This window comes from Canis lupus, chromosome 3 (assembly GCF_003254725.2).
Source record: "Canis lupus dingo isolate Sandy chromosome 3, ASM325472v2, whole genome shotgun sequence".
NCBI classification, from domain to species: Eukaryota; Metazoa; Chordata; class Mammalia; order Carnivora; family Canidae; genus Canis; species Canis lupus.
The window spans coordinates 34,458,970-34,478,595 of NC_064245.1; the positions used below are offsets into that span (position 1 = coordinate 34,458,970).

Genomic DNA, 19,626 nt, shown 5'->3' on the forward strand with positions numbered 1-19,626 from the left:
ACACTCACAACACATTCCCACATTGGCTTTCATTTTACTTCAATCAATAGATTTAATCTCAAATGTCTTCTTTTCTCCACCTAGTATGTTCATTAATCTGTTGATTATCTGAAATTTGTCTTCAGCACTTTTTTCAAGACCAACTGAAAGGATCTATGCAATTTTTTAAATGTTTGTTCTACAGCATTTATAATTAAAAGGCTCTTTGCCTTGGAATAGAATTTTGGCCATACTTCCATTTCATGAGATCTTAGAAAATACTGTTCTATTTTCTTTTAATACTGAATGTTTATATAAAAATGTCTAAGGGACATTTTCCTCCTTAAGTGGAAAGGTCACACTTCCTGCATGAAGAAGTGTGTGAGCCAGTGTTTCCCTTTCTCATTAAATGTGACTTAATCATCTAAATGGATGCAAAGAGATTTCTCTATTCAGGAAGTTCAGCAATTATATATTTTATATTTTATAAAAATACATGTAATATGTAATGTTCTGTGTTAGTGTTTTCTGGACAGTTTGTGGATTGAAATTGATTTCTTTATGGGATGTTTTCTTTAAATATATCTTTAAAAATTTCCATAGGATTGCCCTTAAATCATACCTTTTATTTTTCAGCAATCATTAACACATAGTACTAGCTCTCTGTCAAACTATATATATTAAAATATATATATATATAAAAGTCTAATATATATATATATATATATTAGACTTTTATATATTGCATGATTCAGGGATTGGCAATGTTTCCATCTATCTTGAGATTTCTTTTGCAATTGAAGTACTATTGCCTTCAGAAACTTTTACAAGTGTTTTATTCACCTATAAATTGGCAGGTAATATATTCTAAATCAATGCATATCCAAAAATATCATCTTTAATACTGACAAGTTAATGGCATTTTAGTTGGAAACATGTTCTTGGGCAAAAATTCTTTCTTATTAGTATTCTCTAGACATTATTTCACTGTCTCTGAGTGCCAGAGAAGAAAGGTCTGATGCTAATTTCAGTTGTGTCTGTTTATTCACTTTGGAAATTGAAACAATTTTCTCTTTATACTTGAAATGTCAGAATTTCAAGAAGACATGTGTAGGCATCTCTTTATTTTTTAAAGGAATCTTTTCTCCACCTAGTGAATATTTTTCAATCTTCAGACTCAAGTTATTTATTTTATTGTCGAAGGAACACAACATGAAATTTCTCTTATAAAGAATTTAAGAAAAAAAAAAGAATTTAAGTATACAATACATTATTGTTGTCTTTACGTTCAATGTTGTACAGCAGATATCTAGAGCTTACTGATATTGCTTGGCTGAGACTTTGTCTTGTTGACTAGCAATTCTCCATTCCCCTCCCCCAGCCCTTGGCAACTACCATTTCACTCTTTGATTCCATAAATGTGACTATTTTCGATATTTAAGTGGAATGGTGTAGTATTTATCTATGATTGCTTTATTTCACTTAGCATAATATCCTCAGGTTCTCCATTCATATATTGCAGAAATCTCTTCTTTTTTAAAGGTTGAATAATATTCCATTATATGTTTATGACCAAATTTTCTTTATTCATCTTCCCATGGAGACTTTAGTTGTTTCCATATTTTAGCTATTGTGACTAATGCTTCAATGAACATGGGAGTACAGATATCTCTGAGATTCTTATTTCAATTTTTCTTTTTTTAGATTATCTATCTATATCTATCTATCTATCTATCTATCTATCTATCTATCTATCTATTTATGAGAGACACAGATAGAGAGGCAGAGACATAGGCAGAGGGAGAAGCAGACACCCTGTGGGAAGCCAGATGTGGGACTCCATCCCAGGACCACAACCCAAGCCAAATGCAGATACTCAACCACTGAGCCACCCAGGTACCCCTCTTATTTCAATTATTTTGTATAAATACCTAGTAGTGAGATTGCTGAATCATATGGCAGCTCTATTTTTAAGTTTTGGGGGGAGCTTTCATACTGTTTTCTATAATGGCTGCACCATTTTGCATTCCCAACAATATGCAAGGGTTCTGCATCTTCACTAATACTTGCTTTTTGTATTTTTGATAATAGCCATCCTGATAGGTGTAGAATAATATCTCACTGTGGTTTTGACTTCCATTCCCTAATGTTTAGTGATGTTTCATGTACCAGTTGGCCATGTATAACTTCTTTGGAGAAATGCCTGTTCGGGTCCTTTGTCCATTTTTAAATCGGGTTATTAGAGTTTTTACAAATAAGTTATAGGAGCTCCTTATATATTTTGGATATTAATCCCTTATCAAATGTATGGTTTGCAAACATTTTCTCCTATTCTGTAAGCTGTCTTTTCACTCTGATTGTTTCCTTTGCTGTCCAGAAACTTTTTAGTTGGGTATAATTCCACTTGTTTGTGTTTGTTTTTGTTGCCTGAACTTCTCATGACATATCCACGATATCATTGCCAAGAACCAATGTCATAAAGATTTGCTTCTATGTTTCTTCTAGAAGTTTTATATTTTCAGGTCTTATGTTTAAATGCTTAATCCATTTTTGAGTGGATTTTTGTATATGGTACAAGATAGAAGGTCTAATTTCATTCTTTCATCTGTGGATATTCAGTTTTTGATGACAAGGCTTTATCACAGAGAAATTTTCTTTTTTTTTTTTTTGAGAAATTTTCTTTGTTTAGTTATTATCTCTCTTTGAACTATTTATTTTTATCTCTTTGGACTGCTGAATTATTTTATTGTTATATTCCCTAAAACTACTCTCAGTTTCTAACATTTTTTCCTTTCATTATTTCTATTCCTTTGGTACATTTGTTCTAATTGTTAAATGTTTTTCCAGTTTGTCCATAAAATTTAAATTTCAGGAAGTAATTTCTGTGCTCTAATTGAATCTCCTCTAAAGGATAATTTTTTTTGTTAAAATTGTCAACTTTTTTTTTTGCCAGTCTGCTTCATTCATGTTGACTTGCAGCATAATTTCCCTTAGATGTGTTATTACTCTTTGTTTATGATTCTGTACATGCCCTCAGCTGCCTGGTCACTAGAGTCTGTTGAGAAGTGGTAAACCACTGTAGGTAAATCTATTCTCTTCATGCTAACTGGCAGTAAATAAGTTAATAACAAACTATTAAGCCTTTCTTGAGAGAGGATGAAGCATTTTATATATATATATAACCTGTAAACTGCAGTTCCTCAAACGTGGTCCTTCAACAAAGAAACAAAAAATTATATACCCAGATATAGCCCAATGCCTAAACCCTATACCAAGATTTCTTTTGTGCACTCTTCAGTAAGGTCAGCCTCATCTCTTGTATGTAACATTCCTTTTCTAAATAGTAAATTCCCTGTTCACAGCAATGAATAAATTTACACAACAGCTAAATCCCCAAGCAATACCAGGCAAAGAGCTAAAAAGATGAAGGCCTGACACATGTATTATTTCATTTCATCTCTATGAAAGCCCTGTGAAGCATAGGTGATGATCCTACTCCACAAATGAGGAAACAGAGGCTCAAAGACTTAGCCATTATCTCATTTCAAAACCATAGTACATGGAGAGGCTGTGGTGCTGAGCTCTGTCTGAGCTTAAAACTGGCTCTGTGCTCCATATGCTCCCTTGGACTTGATCCCTGAGGAAGGACACACATCCAAGACAGCAAAAGAAGCAATTTGTGTCTGTGACTCAGACTGAATGAATTGTCACTGAGACCACAAATTAGTACTTTACAAAAACTATTATAGGAAACTAATTTCACATATAATAAAAAAATTAAAAACTAGTAAATTAAATACATCTAAATTAACATAAGATACCATGTTGGGCTGACAGCCTGACAAAAATGAAAACCACTGACCTTAGTGCTGGTGGGAGTGTAATGGTAAGCATTCTCAGTATCTGCCAGTGAAAATAAAATGTTAGCAATTCTGTGAAAAAAAAAAAAAAAAAAAAACACTTGGATGTGTATATCAAAGAACTTTAAAGGACTATTAGAATTTTATATGATAATTCTAATTCTGGGGTTTAATCTAAAATGAGGTCAAAGATTTATGAAGCATGTGGTTTGTTTCAGCATGATTTAAGATTAGAAAAAGTTGAAAACCAATTAAATGTCCAATATAAAGAAAAAATATGTAAAGGGAAAGATAATCCCACAGGAGAAAACAGTCCAGAAGAAGTTGTAACAAATTGGTTAAGGTAGCTATTCCTGGATAAAGGTGTGGATAAGTATATATTTTTATAATTACACATATATTCAAAATTTTCTAGCCGCATCATTTGATTGTCATATCAAATGTAGCAGGCCCTGCCTTGGCCTGCTGGATGGCATAACAGAGTTTAAAATGATACATAGAATCACGTATGTTCAATAAAGCAAAAACATCCTTCTGCTATAGGAGTGAGATACTGATGGGGCAAAAGGTCAGAATATAACCAAAGAATCTACACAAATTATAAATAATCATGTAAGAAGGTATTCATCACCATTTTCCATTAGGAAAACGTCAACTAAAACAACAAGATACCACAACACATTTATTAGAATGACTAAATTCCCGAAAGCTGACAAAATCATTTGCTGGCAAGGATAAAGAGAAAAAAGAACTCTTGTTCATTCCTGGTGGAAATGCAAAATGGCACAGCCACTTTGGAAGACAGTTTGTCAATTTTCTACAAAGCCAAACATCCTTTTACCATGTGATCTGCCAATTGCACTCCTGGGTATTTATCCAACTGAATTGAAAACTTATGCCCACACAAAAAACACCTATAAATGTTTATAGCTACTTTATTCATAATTGACAAAACTGGAAACAACCATGATATCCTTTAGTAAGTGAATAAATAAACAAACTTTCGATGGAGTACAATGAAACATTATTCAGTGATAAATAGAAATAAGCTATCAAGCCACATAAAAACTGTAAATCTTCAATACATATTGTTAAGTAAAAGAAGTCAGTCTGAAAAGACCACATATTGTGTGATTCCATTTATATTATATTCTGGAAAAAGCAAAACTGTAGAGACAACAAATAGCAGTTGCCAATAATTTGGAGAGGTAAGACGGTTGGATTAGAAGGGATCTTTTAAGGTAGTGAAACTACTTTTCTCTGGTACCATAATAGTGAGTACATGAAACTATGCCACCATCAAAAAGCATAGAACTTTACAACACAGAGAGGAACCTTATACAAAAATCATTTAGGAAGTCAGGAGCCCCCAAAATGTAATGCAGGCTGTGACAAAAGAATCTAACTGTATTACAAATGTATGACACATCCTTTCAGAAGAGAGCAGGGAGAAAAAGTGTGGACCTAAGTAATTTTAGAAATGAGTATATGATACTAAAGACAAAAGGATCTGCACACATGTATGGTACTCTAGGTGGATATTTTTTTTCAGAATATGGGTTAACACATCTGAAACTACACAAATATGGAATTGAAAAGAAAGTAGATGGTGAATGGTGAGTGTAAGGTTTCTCAGTATTGAATCAGAATGTTACATATAAGCATGGCTAGAATAATCTATAGGTAAAGGATTAGAGCTGGAGACATCAGTATGAACTCATGTTTAGCTTCATTTAGATGAGCACATATAGAAATATTAATATCTATATACATAACATATAGATACGTTAGTATCTGTAAGTATAGATACATATATAGTATGCATACACACATAAATTTCCTTGCTCTTTCTGCCAAGAAGACCTAGAAGCAATGATACCCCAGTAGCAATGAGCACACTCAGCACACAGATTTTGGTTTCTAGTATCATTTTCCAAGAACTCCTTGGAGAAATGGTTTACTCTTGAGGCAGGGAATATGCAGGATGAATCTGGAGCATCTTATTGTGCTAAAAAACAAGGAAGTACTAAAATACAGATACACACACACAATAATTAAATAAATAAATGTGAAATGATAGGCTAATTTCCTTTGCAGAAGAATTCCAAATAATTTATGCAGATACTCCACATTAAAGAAGGTAGAGTATAACTGTCCCTTCATTAAGCAAAGGCTGGGTATCATGACTTCTTTCCAAAGTGTGCTTAGTCAGTTCTTCGATAGGTCTAGTAATCAAATTAATACAAAACAAATTTAATTACACACATACAAGTGTCCCTTAAGAATATGAGACCCAAAGACAAGCCAGGATTTGAAGCTTGTATGCCACTTTGTGCTAAGAAATGAGATAGGGACCTGGGGTTTCAAAGGGAAGAGGGTGAGTCACAGGACAATAAGAACAGATGTTTGGTGATTAGGTATTTGTAATGCTATTCAGATAGGAAATTCAGATAAAAATTTTATCTCTTGGTAATAGCTCTCTTTCTTGGTCAGGACCCCTATCTAAATTCTTCCAGGCAGTTTAAGGGAGAGGTAAATTTTTTTCTTGAGAGTGCTGGGCCTTGATTGCCTTCAGCTCAAAATTCTCCACATGCCAAAGTGGCACAGTTTGGGAAGACTTTCTGAATCCTTTCAGTACAATATACAAAGGGAGAGAAGAATAACTTCTTTCTAAAGAAACCTGGCAAAACTTCTCAACCAGCTGATTAAGGTTAATATCAACAATGATGAGAATGGCACTTTACTTATGTAGTCTTCCTTTTAGAAACCCGTATGCCCAATCTAATCATGAGAAAAATACCAGTTGAATCTCAACTGAGGGGCATTGTGCAAACCATCTAATGAATACTCCTCTAAACTGTCAAGGTCATCAAAAACAAGGAATTTTAAGAACCTAAGGAGATACAATGATTCAGTGTAATGGTGGTGTTCCAGATGAGATCCTGAAACAGAAAAAAGACATCAGTCAAAAACCAGGGCAATCTGAATAAAAATATGGACATTAGTTGATAATAATTTAATAATATTGGCTCATTAATTGTGATAAACATACCATACTAATGTAAGATGTTAATAATAGGGAACACTGGCCATGGGGTATAGGAGAATGTTATATGCTATCTTCACAACTTTTCTGTACACCTAATACTATTCTAAAATTAAAACGTACTATTAAAAAAGATAACAGGGCAGCCCAGCGGTTTAGCACCACCTTCAGCCAGGGCCTGATCCTGGAGACCCGCGATCAAGTTCCATGTCAGGCTCCCTGCATGGAGCCTGCTTCTCCCTCGGTCTGTGTCTCTGCCTCTCTCTCTCTCTCTCCCCCCCCGCCCGTGTCTCTCATGAATGAATAAATAAATAAAAATCTTAAAAAAAAAAGATAACAGGGGATCCCTGGGTGGCGCAGCGGTTTAGTGCCTGCCTTTGGCTCAGGGCGCGATCCTGGAGACCCGGAATCGAATCCCACGTCGGGCTCCCGGTGCATGGAGCCTGCTTCTGCTTCTGCCTATGTCTCTGCCTCTCTCTCTCTCTCTCTCTCTGTGTGACTATCATAAATAAATACAAATTAAAAAAAAAAGATAACAATATTATCATTGTATTTAATTAAGTGCAAGTTTATACATAAATTTTTTAATCAAAAAATTATGGGAATATTGGAATCTTAACTTATAAAACCAATGTAAAAGTTTGATTCACAAGAAATTTAACCTTGGTCTTGAGCAATCCAAAATGTCATACTGACATTTTTTATAGTGAACTAATTGTTAAAGATGCTGAATCACCTCAAGGTTTTCTTCTATTTTGAAAATGAAGCCTTTTCTTGTTGTCTCCTATCTAGAGTCACAAAGACTATTATGTAAATATAATTTTCAGTATCCACAAAGAGAAACATAGTTTGCTAACTTTTTCTTTCTTAGACAATTTTGACTTTTGATCTGAATTAAATATTCCTGGAATACACATATAATGATTGGATGACCTTTTTTATCTCTTAATCTGTAAAGTTTCTCCAGAAAGGATAAAAGAATGGGACAAAAAGATGTGAGGAAGCAATCTTCAAACAAATCGCTAACTAGCTCCTTCTGTAAGGAAAGGGAAGCAAGTTAAGATGTATTTTTTAAAAAAGAGTTCAACATATACACACAAACGAGAGTATTATGCAGCTGGTTTTTGACACAATGTAAGTCCTTGAGAATTTTATCAAGTCATCTGATCAAAAAGCCCACACTTAGTAATTTCTATGGATGAAAATAAAGGAGGAGATTCTTCCACTTAAACAAAATGATGTCTCTTCTAGACAAATAAAGCAATTCCCTCATGAGGGCTATTAAAATTTTCTGAAGTCTGTGGAAAATGCTCAAATATTGAAGTTCATGCAAGAGGTGATTTGCCAGATATTTCTTTATTAACAATCATTTTCTGACTTTAAGCCATCAAGAATAAAGGTGGGAAAGTCTTTGGAAATGTAGTAGCTAATCTTGAACACCATTTAAAAATGTGGCTTAGGAAAACAATGCTGCTTAGAGAGATACTTTCTCACATTTTTCATTAGCCTTAGCTAAAGAATATTTTATGGAGGCAAATTTGGGCCTAAATTGCATCCAGAAGTCTCCTTATACCAATTAAAGGAAGCAGATCATGGGGCAGTTGGAATTTTGCTTCCTTTCTGTTCTAAAGTGCTGTTCAAATAAACTATCTTGCCCATATTAAAAATTCTCTAAGGTGGTGTCTGTGATTTCAAATGTCTTGGTAAAGGGGCACCTGGGTGACTCAGATGGTTAAGCATCTGCCTTCAGCTCAGGTCATGATCTCAGGGTCCTGGGATGTAGCTCCACATCAGACTCCCTGCTCAATGGGGAATCTGCTTCTCCCTCTCCCCCTACCCCTCCCCTGCTCATGTCCTCTCTCTCGGTATCTCTCTGTCTCAAAGGATTAAATAAAATCTTTTAAAAAAATGTCTTGGTAAAATTGTGCCAGTTAGAAAGACATGTAAAATAATTAGAGTTATAGTGATAAAACATAAGGACAGGAAAGGGTCAGCCTGGAGAAGTGTAGTTTATATTGAAAAGACCAAGTGAAAATTACAAAAATGTCTATAAGGATGGCTTTTGTAGAATTCTGTGTTTCTGGAGCCTGGTAAAGACAATCATCACCTACTGGGGCCAGACAAAACCTGGTTTCAAGTAGACAAAATTAAATAAAAGCAGTTTTTGAGAGAAACAAAAACAAGACTGAGGAAGTTCTTCTTACCAGGTTTTGAGGTGGTGACTTGGGACAAGGTTGCTCAAAGAACACTGGGCTTTTTTTTTTTTTTTTTTTAAGATTTTATTTATTTATTCATGAGAGACACACAGAGAAAGAGAGAGACGTAGAGACACAGGCAGAGGGAGGTGCAGGCTCCATGCAGGGAGCCTGATGTGGGACTTGATCCTGGGACTTCAGGATGACACCCTGAGCCGAAGGCAGGTGCTAAACCAGGGATCCCCAAGAACACTGGTCTTAAAAGAAATATCAATTTCTCAGCCTCTGAGATGGCTTGATGATAGATTTCTCAGGTCTAGATCTATAGACTTCCTCCCACAAAAGACAAACCACTTTTAAGACACCAGACAAGCAGACAGGGCATTAGACAAGCAGGAGTTAGGTGCTAATAAACAATTTTGTGAACGAACAATACAAATCTAGTCTCATAAGTAAAAATCCCAAAAGACCTAATTCCTAAGAAAACAAAATAAATCCAATGTTGAAAAGGCTTTTAAAAAATAGGGGAGTTTATCTTCCTGCCAAGGCAGATGGCAATTGGTGCGATTTTAGAGGCAGAAATCCCAAATGTGTGTGCCATCACTTGGTAGAGCATGCCAGGCCAAGGCATGAAGCTCTCAGTGCACCTGAGTGAAGCCTCTATTTCTGTCAATACCCTTCAGCCAAAGACCACCAGGGCACACCAGTAGCTGAACAAATTGGTTTTATTACTTTTTTCAGTTAGAGAGAATATGTGCCACAAGGAACCATGGCATATCCACAAGAAGCTGTTCCAAAGAACCTATTATATAATTAGGGTTCTAGTTAGCTGAACTGAGAAAGAGCCAGAAGAGTTTGTTATATTTGGGATGCTCTCAGAAAATGTAGGCAATTCGATAACTGGGTATCCCAATTCATCTTATCTAGGGGGAGAGCCCACCAGATGAGATTAAAAAAACAAAGTTGCAATTGATCAAGAAATTGCAGTCACTCATTTTAGCCAAGAGAAAGGGGGTGTTTGGTACTTTGTGGGTGGCATGGGGACCTTGTTTTTCATCTGTACTTAGACAATACTATGAAATAACCTTTCTTTGTCTCACTTTATCTTGGCCTCAGAGGGATCTTGTCTGAGGTTTGTGTTCTGTAAGATTGCTTTTTTCCAATAGAAAAATAATATGATCTAGCTATGAGCACCAGGCCAGTTCCCTAGATATCTGGGGCTATATATTTTTTTTCCTTTCTCAAAATTAAAATTTTGGGAAATAGACACAAGCAAACAATTAGAATTAACTAATCATAATACAGGGTAAGAAGTGAGTTAAAAGGACGTGTACAAGGTAGAGTGGTGGCATGATGTAGAGAATCATCCATTTGGGGTATGGTTGGAGGCCACCATTGAGCAGAGTTTGGTTCCAAAAAGATGTCCACAATGAGGTGATATTTAAGCTAAGTCTTGAGAGATAAGGAGACATTTCTTAGGTAAAGTGGATGAGGGACATACACAAATAGGAGGAAGAATGCATTTTAGCAGAAATAAATTGGTGCAGGGGATCCCTGGGTGGCTCAGCGGTTCGGCGCCTGCCTTTGGCCCAGGGCGTGGCCCTGGAGTCCTGGGATCGAGTCCCGCATCGGGCTCCGGGCATGGAGCCTGCTTCTCCCTCTGCCTGTGTCTCTGCCTCTCTCTCTCTCTCTCTCTCTCTCATGAATAAATAAATAACATTTAAAAAAAAAAAAAAAAGAAATAAATTGGTGCAAAGGAAAGGAATTTTTAGGATGACACATTAGGAGAAACTACAAAGAATCCAAAGCATAGAGAAATAAGACTGTATGCAAAGGTCTGAGTCGGATGTTAATGACCTTTCTGAATTGCTAAAGAATTTGACCTTTTATGATAAATAACCATTGGAAGGTTTTAAGCAGTAGACTAATGTAACCATATTAGATAGGCAGCAGCAAATCCAGGTGCAGGGAGACCAGCAGGGAAGCATTTTCAGTCATTCAGGAGTGATCCAAGGAAGGTCTCAACTAGGGCCTTGTTGATGGGCCTCTTAGAGCCATAGGTGAATTTTCCCTGAAACTTTCAGCTTCAGGAAGTCTTACTTTGCACTGGCATTTTTCAAGTCCCTGGGAGTACCCACAAACTGTCTTAGGTAGTCATATATTTTTGTAAAGTTTATAAAACAAGATATTTTAACTACTATCAGGTTAATGCCTCTTTCCCCCTTGGAATTCCGCTCCTTCAGAGCTCCCCTCAGGTTGGGTAGAACTGGATGGCTCTGAGAATTCGGGGTCTGGCTGAAGAAAGTAATACAGGGGGCATTAGAATTTAATAAGTAAAAATACTCTTTTCTAGATTTTTTATTATCTATGTTTTTCATTTTCTAAATGTGTAATTAGTTGTGATTTCTTCTTACTGTAGACGAATATTCACTTTCATACAGAATTTTATATTCATGAGTTTATATTCTTTTTCTTTAAATGGTTCTCAACATTTGTACAAGTGCTAAGCCCCACAGATTTGAGCCTCACTAGGCCAATCACCCAGTAGTGTGACACAAACAGCTAGAGGTGTTATCTTGATAAGAACATTTCCTATGGCTCTGGCATTGGAACATGTCTGCAGTTTGATACTTACAGAGCCAGAAGCTAGCCTGTGGAAGATTTTTCCAATTACAAGACATGCCAAATTTTAAGTAGAGGATGACATTATCATTGGTCTCCTCTTAGGAATATACTTGATAACATTCAAACACTCCCAGATACATTTTGGATAGGAATCATTTGGAATATAATTTATAAGAAGTCCTATGATTGCAAGACACAAATTCACAGCCATCCTACAAACTGTAAAGTTGTGTTTTGCACATTCCAACACAATGGATCACATCATGGGGTTTCCAAAAATCTTTGACAGATCACTGAAAGTCACATAGGGGATCCCTGGGTGGCTCAGCGATTTGGCGCCTGCCTTTGGCTCAGGATGTGATCCTGGAGTCTCGGGATCGAGTCCCACATCAGGCTCCCTGCATGGAGCCTGCTTCTCCTTCTGCCTGTGTCTCTGCCCCCGCCTTTCTCTCTGTGTGTAGTCTCTCATGAATAAATAAATAAAATCTTAAAAAAAAAAAAAGAAAGTCACATAAATCTTACCAAAGTAATAATTCATTAACAGGAAGATATAAATTTCAAAAAGAAGCCCAATTCAGATTGGGTGCCTGGGTGGCTCAGTTTGTTAAGCATCTGCCTTCAGCTGAAGTCATGATCCTGAGTTCTGGGATCAAGCTCCACTTCAGGGTCCCTTGCTCAGTCCCTGTGTCTGCTTCTTCCTTTCCCTCTGCCTCTCCCACACCCCCTGGCTCATGCTCACTACTGCTTTCTCTCTCAAATAAATAAACTCTTTAAAAATAAATAAAAATGAATTCTTGGATTCTTTGATAATCCAGTTAATAAAAAGGAGCAAATCATATTAATTCACTGGCAAGATATTTAAATTTCCTACTGATTTAGGACACAAAGTATTGATTTCAACAAAGATTGCAACAACCACAAAACCTTATAAGATGCCAGTGCAATGAGACACACAGAGCAAACTGATAAGTAGGTATCATCAATACAGGGAATATTGGAAATATCCTGGAGTGTTATGATTCATATATGAAAGAACCTTAACAGAGGTTGCCATAACTTAATAGCAGTGTTAAAAATATATAAGATATTAATAATAATATCAATAATATATCAATAATAATAATCAATAATGAGTTGAGAAAATTTTCTCAATTATTAACAAAAGAACAAATTTCAAAAATCATGCTAAAGACCACATTATCTTTCTATTCCTTATAGAAAATATTACATTCTCTGTCATATGAGGAAAGACCAAAGAGTGTGCAGCCAAAAAAACAAACATAGGGGGCATTAGAAGTTAATAAATAAACATTTTTCTCTAGACTTTTAAAATATATGTGGTATTTTTCATTTGTTAAATGTGTGATTTGTTGTGATTTCCTCTTACTCTAAATAAATGTTAACTTACATACATAATTTTGTATTCATGATTTTGTGTTTCTTTTTTTTAAAATAGATTCCAACATTTGTCTAAGCTCAAAGCCTCACTTGAATAGGTTCTGCTCAACCAGTAAAAATCTGAGTCTGCGTACACTCAGTTATCTCCCTGATGACTTCATTTCTACTGAAAACCAGGTACAGCTTCACTATTAATGTCACAATCTTTTTAATGGTTGCTTCAATCTCTCTAAACACTTGCTAATTCTCTCAAGCAATGACTGGTTTTTTAACATACTTGGAAATGCAACTTATTTTAAAGGAATCCACATTTTAGAGATGAATTCATAATGCTTTTTTATACATTGAAAAAATTCTTTTCTGCCCCTAAGAATTCAGGAGTTTTCAGTGATTTAAAAAAGGTTGAAGTTATGAATCATATTTCAACTCTGCTCTTATACACCCAGAAGAAATTTGTTAAACAAATACTCTATGACTGCTCTCTTCCCACCCCTCAGCCCTTCTAAAATAAATATTACCCACTCGGCTTTCATCTTTGCATGGTAATTTTAAAAAGCAAAGTATCTATATCCTGGAAGAAAGTATAGTTTTTTATTACTGCTGTTGAAGTGGATGTTGGAAAGACTCAGATTTTAATTAAATAGTATGCTTTCTCTAAGTCTTTACTATTATTAGATAAATCTGGATACGTTACAGTTAAGGGAATAATTGTCTTTTTTTTTTTTTTAAGATTTTATTTATTTATTCATGAGAGACACACAGAGAGAGAGAGGCAGAGACACAGGCAAAGAGAGAAGCAGGCTCCATGCAGGGAGCCCAATGTGGGACTTGATCCAGGGACTCCAGGATCATGCCCTGGGCTGAAGGCAGGTGCTAAACCACTGAGCCACCCAGATGTCCTGGGAAGAATTGTCTTGGAACATGGAATTTCCATTGTAGTAAATCAAAACCAGTGGAGTTATTGGCAGTTCTATGCAGCTAGCCTGATATAACAAACAATTACTTTTTAAATAAAAGTTTGGTTTGGCTTGGAGAATAATCAGAGATGCTCTATGGGAGCACTGCCAGTTTTTTTGCTTCCTTTGAGTGTGTTCATTAGAGCAAAGAATAAAGGTGGTTACCATCTTGCTTCCCCACTGGACACATTTTTGGAAACATAAGGAATTAAGGAATGTGGACTTACCAAAATATTACTTCCATAATCATACTACTATTGTAAAGAAAATAAACCAATAAACAATGGTTACATATTTATCTTGTACTAGGCCCCATGCTTGGTATGGACAGGGTAGAGAAACAGTTCAGACATGTTCTTACCCCAAGGTGCTCACATTCTATTTGAGGTTTTTTAAAACACGGATACAGAAAGATGATAAAAACTGCAAAATCTTAAACAATTGTTAAATATCTGATAGAGAGTAAAAGCATTGATTGCCAAGATTCCAGCAAAAGAATGAAAGCAGGAGAGAAACAGCATGCACTCAAATGCAGAGAGAACACATGAAATCTCTCCAAGTAATGTGGTCAAATACTGGCTGTGTATGCTTAAGCATGTCACCTTAGCTTTCTTCAGAGGTCTGGGCAGCCTGAGTGTGTACTGGTGAAACGACAACACTGACCAAGTAGCACTTTCATTTCAGGCAGGATGCTTAGAACTTGCCTTCGCAATGACTCACTCACTGAGCTATACATGGATGTGGGTGGGGACATGGTGGGGAGGACACCCATTTTCCAAGATTTCAAAGATTTAATTCAAAACTTAACAGCTAGTCAACTCTTGGATTTAGGATTTATGCCAGGTATATCTGACTTCGAAAGTGTGTGTACATATACACACAGGCATTATTCATATTATTCTATTTTAACCTTCATGTTATGCAAGTTAATAAAAAAAAATGTATTACCAGTAATCTTATTCCTGCCAAATTACAATTCACAGAAAGACATTAGAATTTAATACTTTTTATTCATAATGTATATTGTCCTTGGAATTTTCTATTCCTTTGTGGGGGAACTGCTTTCTAGTTTTTATTCATTTCAGCATATTCCAATATTATTCTTATCATGGAATCAATACAAGAGGATCTCCTAAACGGATTTTACTAAATCTATTAGATGGATGATTTAAATTCCTGCTTATTTTTGAAGTTCTGGCCTTGAAAATCCCCAACGTTATCTTTTTAGATTATAAATCTAAACTCTAAATTACTAAAATATATCAAATATGTAATAAAAGAAATGTCAAATATTAACTCCAAATTTTTTTAATTACTTGAGTTAATACTACCAAATGGAAGGATTCCAAAGCACTGTTTTGTAAAACAAAGCAAAATATTTGAGCCTTTGTACGCTACTCCAGTTTTTACCAAAAACAACACCATAACCATTGCCTGAGGCACTTACTTACTAGAAAATTCTTTTCTATGTGTTTTGCCCTTATCAATTTTGGAACTTAAGCATTATTTGGGATACCAAATACCCGGGGCACTGAGGAGGGCCTCGCAGCCCGCGGTGCTGGCCACGCCCGTGGCGCTGCAGAAACAGGAGGAGGAGGGGGGCAGGAGAGGGGAGGTGCTGCCCGAAGGCCGCGAGGGCTCCCGGGTCTAGAGCTCCCCAGCTGCAGCAGAGGGGCAGGCGCCGTGCTTTCCCGCCAACAAGGGGAATCAGGCGGTCCACGTGGGCCTGATAAGACGGGGAATTTCCCCTGTAACAAAGGGAGCTTCAGCATCTGCTTGGCAATATTCCTTAAAGTCTCCGTCCCCAGGCAGACCACACACAGGTGGCTCCAAATATAGCCTTGCACCGGGGAGGAGAGGGAGAAAGACGCATGTGGCCTCGAGCTTGCGTAGCATATCCCAGCCGAAGAGCGAAGAGCGGAGCTGGGCAGGAAGGAACGTGAGAAGGGGAACCCATCCAGGCCGCGAGGGAGGAGTGCGGTGGCCCGGGGAGTAGGGGGGTGCCGTCAGTTCCCACCACCACCACCCGAAAGGGGAAACCGGCCCCCGAGTGGGAAGGCGGAAGAGTAAGTCCCCCCGCCCCCGCCCCGCCCCCGCCCCCGCGTCCCACAGGATAAGGGATGCTGCACTCCCCTCCTCGCTGCAGCCGGGCGGACTCGGCCGGGTCGGGGCGGGGGGCTCCGAGGCCGGGCGCCGTCCGCCGCTCCGCTCTCAGTAGCTGGAGGCTGGACTCAGCGGCTCAGGGGTTCCCCCGCGTGGAGGCGCCCAGGACCCTCCGAGCCCCGGGCAGGCGGATTTCCAGGGGCCCGTGGTTCGGCATCGAGGGCCTGGCCGCGTTGGCTCCTTGGGATTGGACCGAGGGAGGCGCATCCCTCGGCTCCGCGTCTGAAGCAAGCCCGGGCGGGGTGCGGTTGGTCCCCCCTTTCTGCCGGCCCCGACGCCCGCCAGCCGCCCGGCCGCTACCAAGGCTTGGGCTGGGAATTGGACTTTCTGCAACAAAACTTAATTTCTAAATGTAACAATAAAATGTACCTGTTAGTTGGCAAGCTGTTTCCACCCCAGAGTTTCTCTCATTCCATCTTGTGGCTCTGCTCCCTCCTGCCTCAGGGGAAAGGGGCTGGGCAAGATACTGTGCCCAGCAGGGCAGGGAGACCCAGCCAGCCAGCCACTCTTCATTTTTCAGAATGGTAACGAATGATCCTGAAGCCTGTGCTGTGCTTCTTGATCTCCCATGCCAGGGATCTGCAGGGAGTACGAAGAGGCCCCAAGACTCTCCTGAGACCTCTGCTTCCCATAGAATCTTCCCTAACACCCTACTATCATAGGGTGACTGGCTATAGGCAACACAGAATTAAAAGTACTGGATTAAATACACACCTTTCACATTTCAGTAGATAATTGCCAAGTTGTCCTCCCTATCCCCACAGCCCATTTCTGTCCTCATTGAACCAATTCCTCAATGACACTGGCTATTGTTTTTTGTTTTTTTTTTCCCCCTGGAATTTGTTAACTAATCAGAACTCCTTGCCTCTCTGTCCACTATTCATATCTTTGACCCTTGCTCCTGTGGATTCCCCCAGATGTTAAACTCATTGTATAGTAATAATAGTCACCTTTTCCTGTCCAACGTGTTTCAGACATTTTCTCCCAATCTGTAGCTAGAATGTTGACATTATTTATGGTTCCTTTCATGCCAAAAAAAATGTTTTTAATTCTTAAGAATTTTTATTTTTCAACAGACAATTGAAATTCTTTGAGATTCAGAATACTTTAATCCCTCCACCCTTCCTTGATTTTTGAGTAGAGTGATCCTGGCCCTCCTTTGTGGTAATGTCATTGTGCCCCTAAGTGTGTTACTTGCACAGCACTGTGTTTTGGTGTTCGCTGCCTGAGAAGCAGTTCAAGAACAATGCTGGTTTTATAAAAATTAAAAAATAAAAATGGTTGGTCATAAACACCAACCATTTAGGAAATCCTGACACTGTGCCTCCTTGATCAAGTTTGATAAGTTTGATGAGTTTCTAAGCACTTCCTTTCTTCCATATCTTTGCCAACACTTGACATTTTGACACTTATGTTTTGTCCAAATGCTAGCTGGAGCCAGGGAGGTCGAGATGTTTTTCAGATGGTTTTGTCCGAGGGGTTCCTCTCCAGCTCATGGCCTATTCACAATAAATTCTCACTTTTACATGGCAGTGTTTGCCTAATTTTAAATCATGTGTAGTTTATATGAAAGCAACCCTTTGTATGTTCATCTCTCAATCTGTTGGGGGTTTTTTGTTTTGTTTTTTCACTTTTTCCCCCCAAAGTATGAGTTGTTCACCTGGTGCAATGTGTGGATTTTTCCTTTATGGTCTGGGTGTTTTGTTCTGATTTTGGCCTTCCTAAACAAGAGTGTAAACACAGTAGTCTCCCAACGTTCTCCACAGGTTATTCAGGGTACGCAGACTTGTGAACGCACGATTCCAAGGGCTTAAATCCTCATGACGGCAAAGACCCGGGCTAAGGAAAGGTTTTGAGCCACAAGGTCAAACTGGGGAACTGGGACCTGGGAAGCCAATGTCATAACGTGCTTCTCGAGCCACTCCAAGCACTCTTTTCCAAATCCCACGGCCGGAGCTCGTTCCCGGAGCTCGTTCGCAGCACTTTCTGGGGAATGCACCAGGCCGGCGAGGGCGAGGGCGAGGGCGAGGGGCGGGGGAGGGCCGCCCGGGGTCGGCGGGCGCAGCACCGGCGCAGAGCCGCCCTCCGCCCTCCGCCCTCCCCCAGCCCGGAGGAACGCCCGGAGCCGTCCACAACCAGCAACGCCGAAAGCCACGCAGGCGCAGAAGGCGGGCGCGCAGGGGGCGGGGCCGCGCGCGGAAGGCGGAATCTGCAGGAGGCTTTTCAATCCACTTGCACTGGAGGCCGCTTCTGTCGCCTCCCATATGGTCTAGCGGTTAGGATTCCTGGTTTTCACCCAGGCGGCCGGGGTTCGACTCCCGGTGTGGGAATGCTGGAGTTTTTATAAAAAAAATTGCTACCCAGCGCATTTGTATCCTTCTTAGCAAGAAAGCGTTGAATACAGTTGTTGACAGCTGAAATTCTGAAGGGGAAATGTTGAGGCATAAGGACCCGAATCTTGTTGGTGTGTTTCTCCAGCTTGGAAAACTTGCTTGTGTAATTAGTATTGTTACTTCTGCCCATCACACAACTCATTTAAAATGTCATAATAAATCATCATAATTAACATTTAATTGTCAAACTGTATTAAACGAACGGATTCATTTTTGCTACTGTTACTCAGATAGTTTACATATAACATTGTGTAAGTTTAAAGGTGTACAATATGATTTCATATGTATATGTATATACACACATATATTTGCCACAGTAGGGTGAGTTCATACCTCCATCACCTCATGTAATTGCCATTTCTTTCTTTTTTTTTTTTTTTTAAGATTTATTTATTTATTCATGATAGACATAGAGAGAGAGAGAGAGGCAGAGACACAGGCAGAGGGAGAAGCAGGCTCCATGCACCGGGAGCCCAACGTGGGACTCGATCCTGGGTCTCCAGGATCGCGCCCTGGGCCAAAGGCAGGCGCCAAACCGCTGAGCCACCCAGGGATCCCTGCCATTTCTTTTATATTTCTTACAATTTCTTATGTTTTGGCCAATTTACTGCTTTTATGCCCCCACTAAGTATTTCTGGCCCAAGAATAAAGAGATGGAGAACAAAACAAAGAGAGGAAATGGGGTCTTAGAAGCTAAACCCAAAAGGAGCTGATATTTTAGGGCTTTTTGGGGAAAGCAAAATGCTTTTTTTTTTTTTTTAAGATCTTATTTATTTATCATGAGAGAGAGAGAGAGAGTCAGAGACACAGGCAGAAGGAGAAGCAGGCTCCATGCAGGGAGCCCAATATGGGACTCCCAATTTTGGAGGTCAAGGATCACACCCTGGGCAAAAGGCAGATGCTCAATGGCTGAGCCACCCAGGCGCCCCACAAAGTGCTTCCTGAAGCAAGAGTCTCTATGGCTGGGATGTAAAGAAATGAGAGGTCTCCAAGTAGAAGTATAGCTTTAAC

The 19,626-nt window shown here is 38.7% G+C and overlaps 1 long non-coding RNA gene and 1 other non-coding gene across 2 annotated transcripts in view; one reads left to right on the forward strand and one right to left on the reverse strand.

Moving 5' to 3' along the window:
* LOC125754852 (uncharacterized) overlaps positions 1-16,875 on the reverse strand; it is an 83,276-nt gene extending 66,401 nt beyond the window's left edge. The window contains exon 1 of the long non-coding RNA XR_007409780.1: positions 16,592-16,875. This is a non-coding gene — a long non-coding RNA (uncharacterized LOC125754852). The remainder of the gene's footprint in view (positions 1-16,591) is intronic.
* A 1,605-nt stretch (positions 16,876-18,480) lies between these two features.
* TRNAE-UUC (transfer RNA glutamic acid (anticodon UUC)) lies at positions 18,481-18,552 on the forward strand. Its single transcript has one exon. It is a non-coding gene; the product is annotated as a tRNA-Glu (tRNA).
* Positions 18,553-19,626: the final 1,074 nt, after the last annotated feature.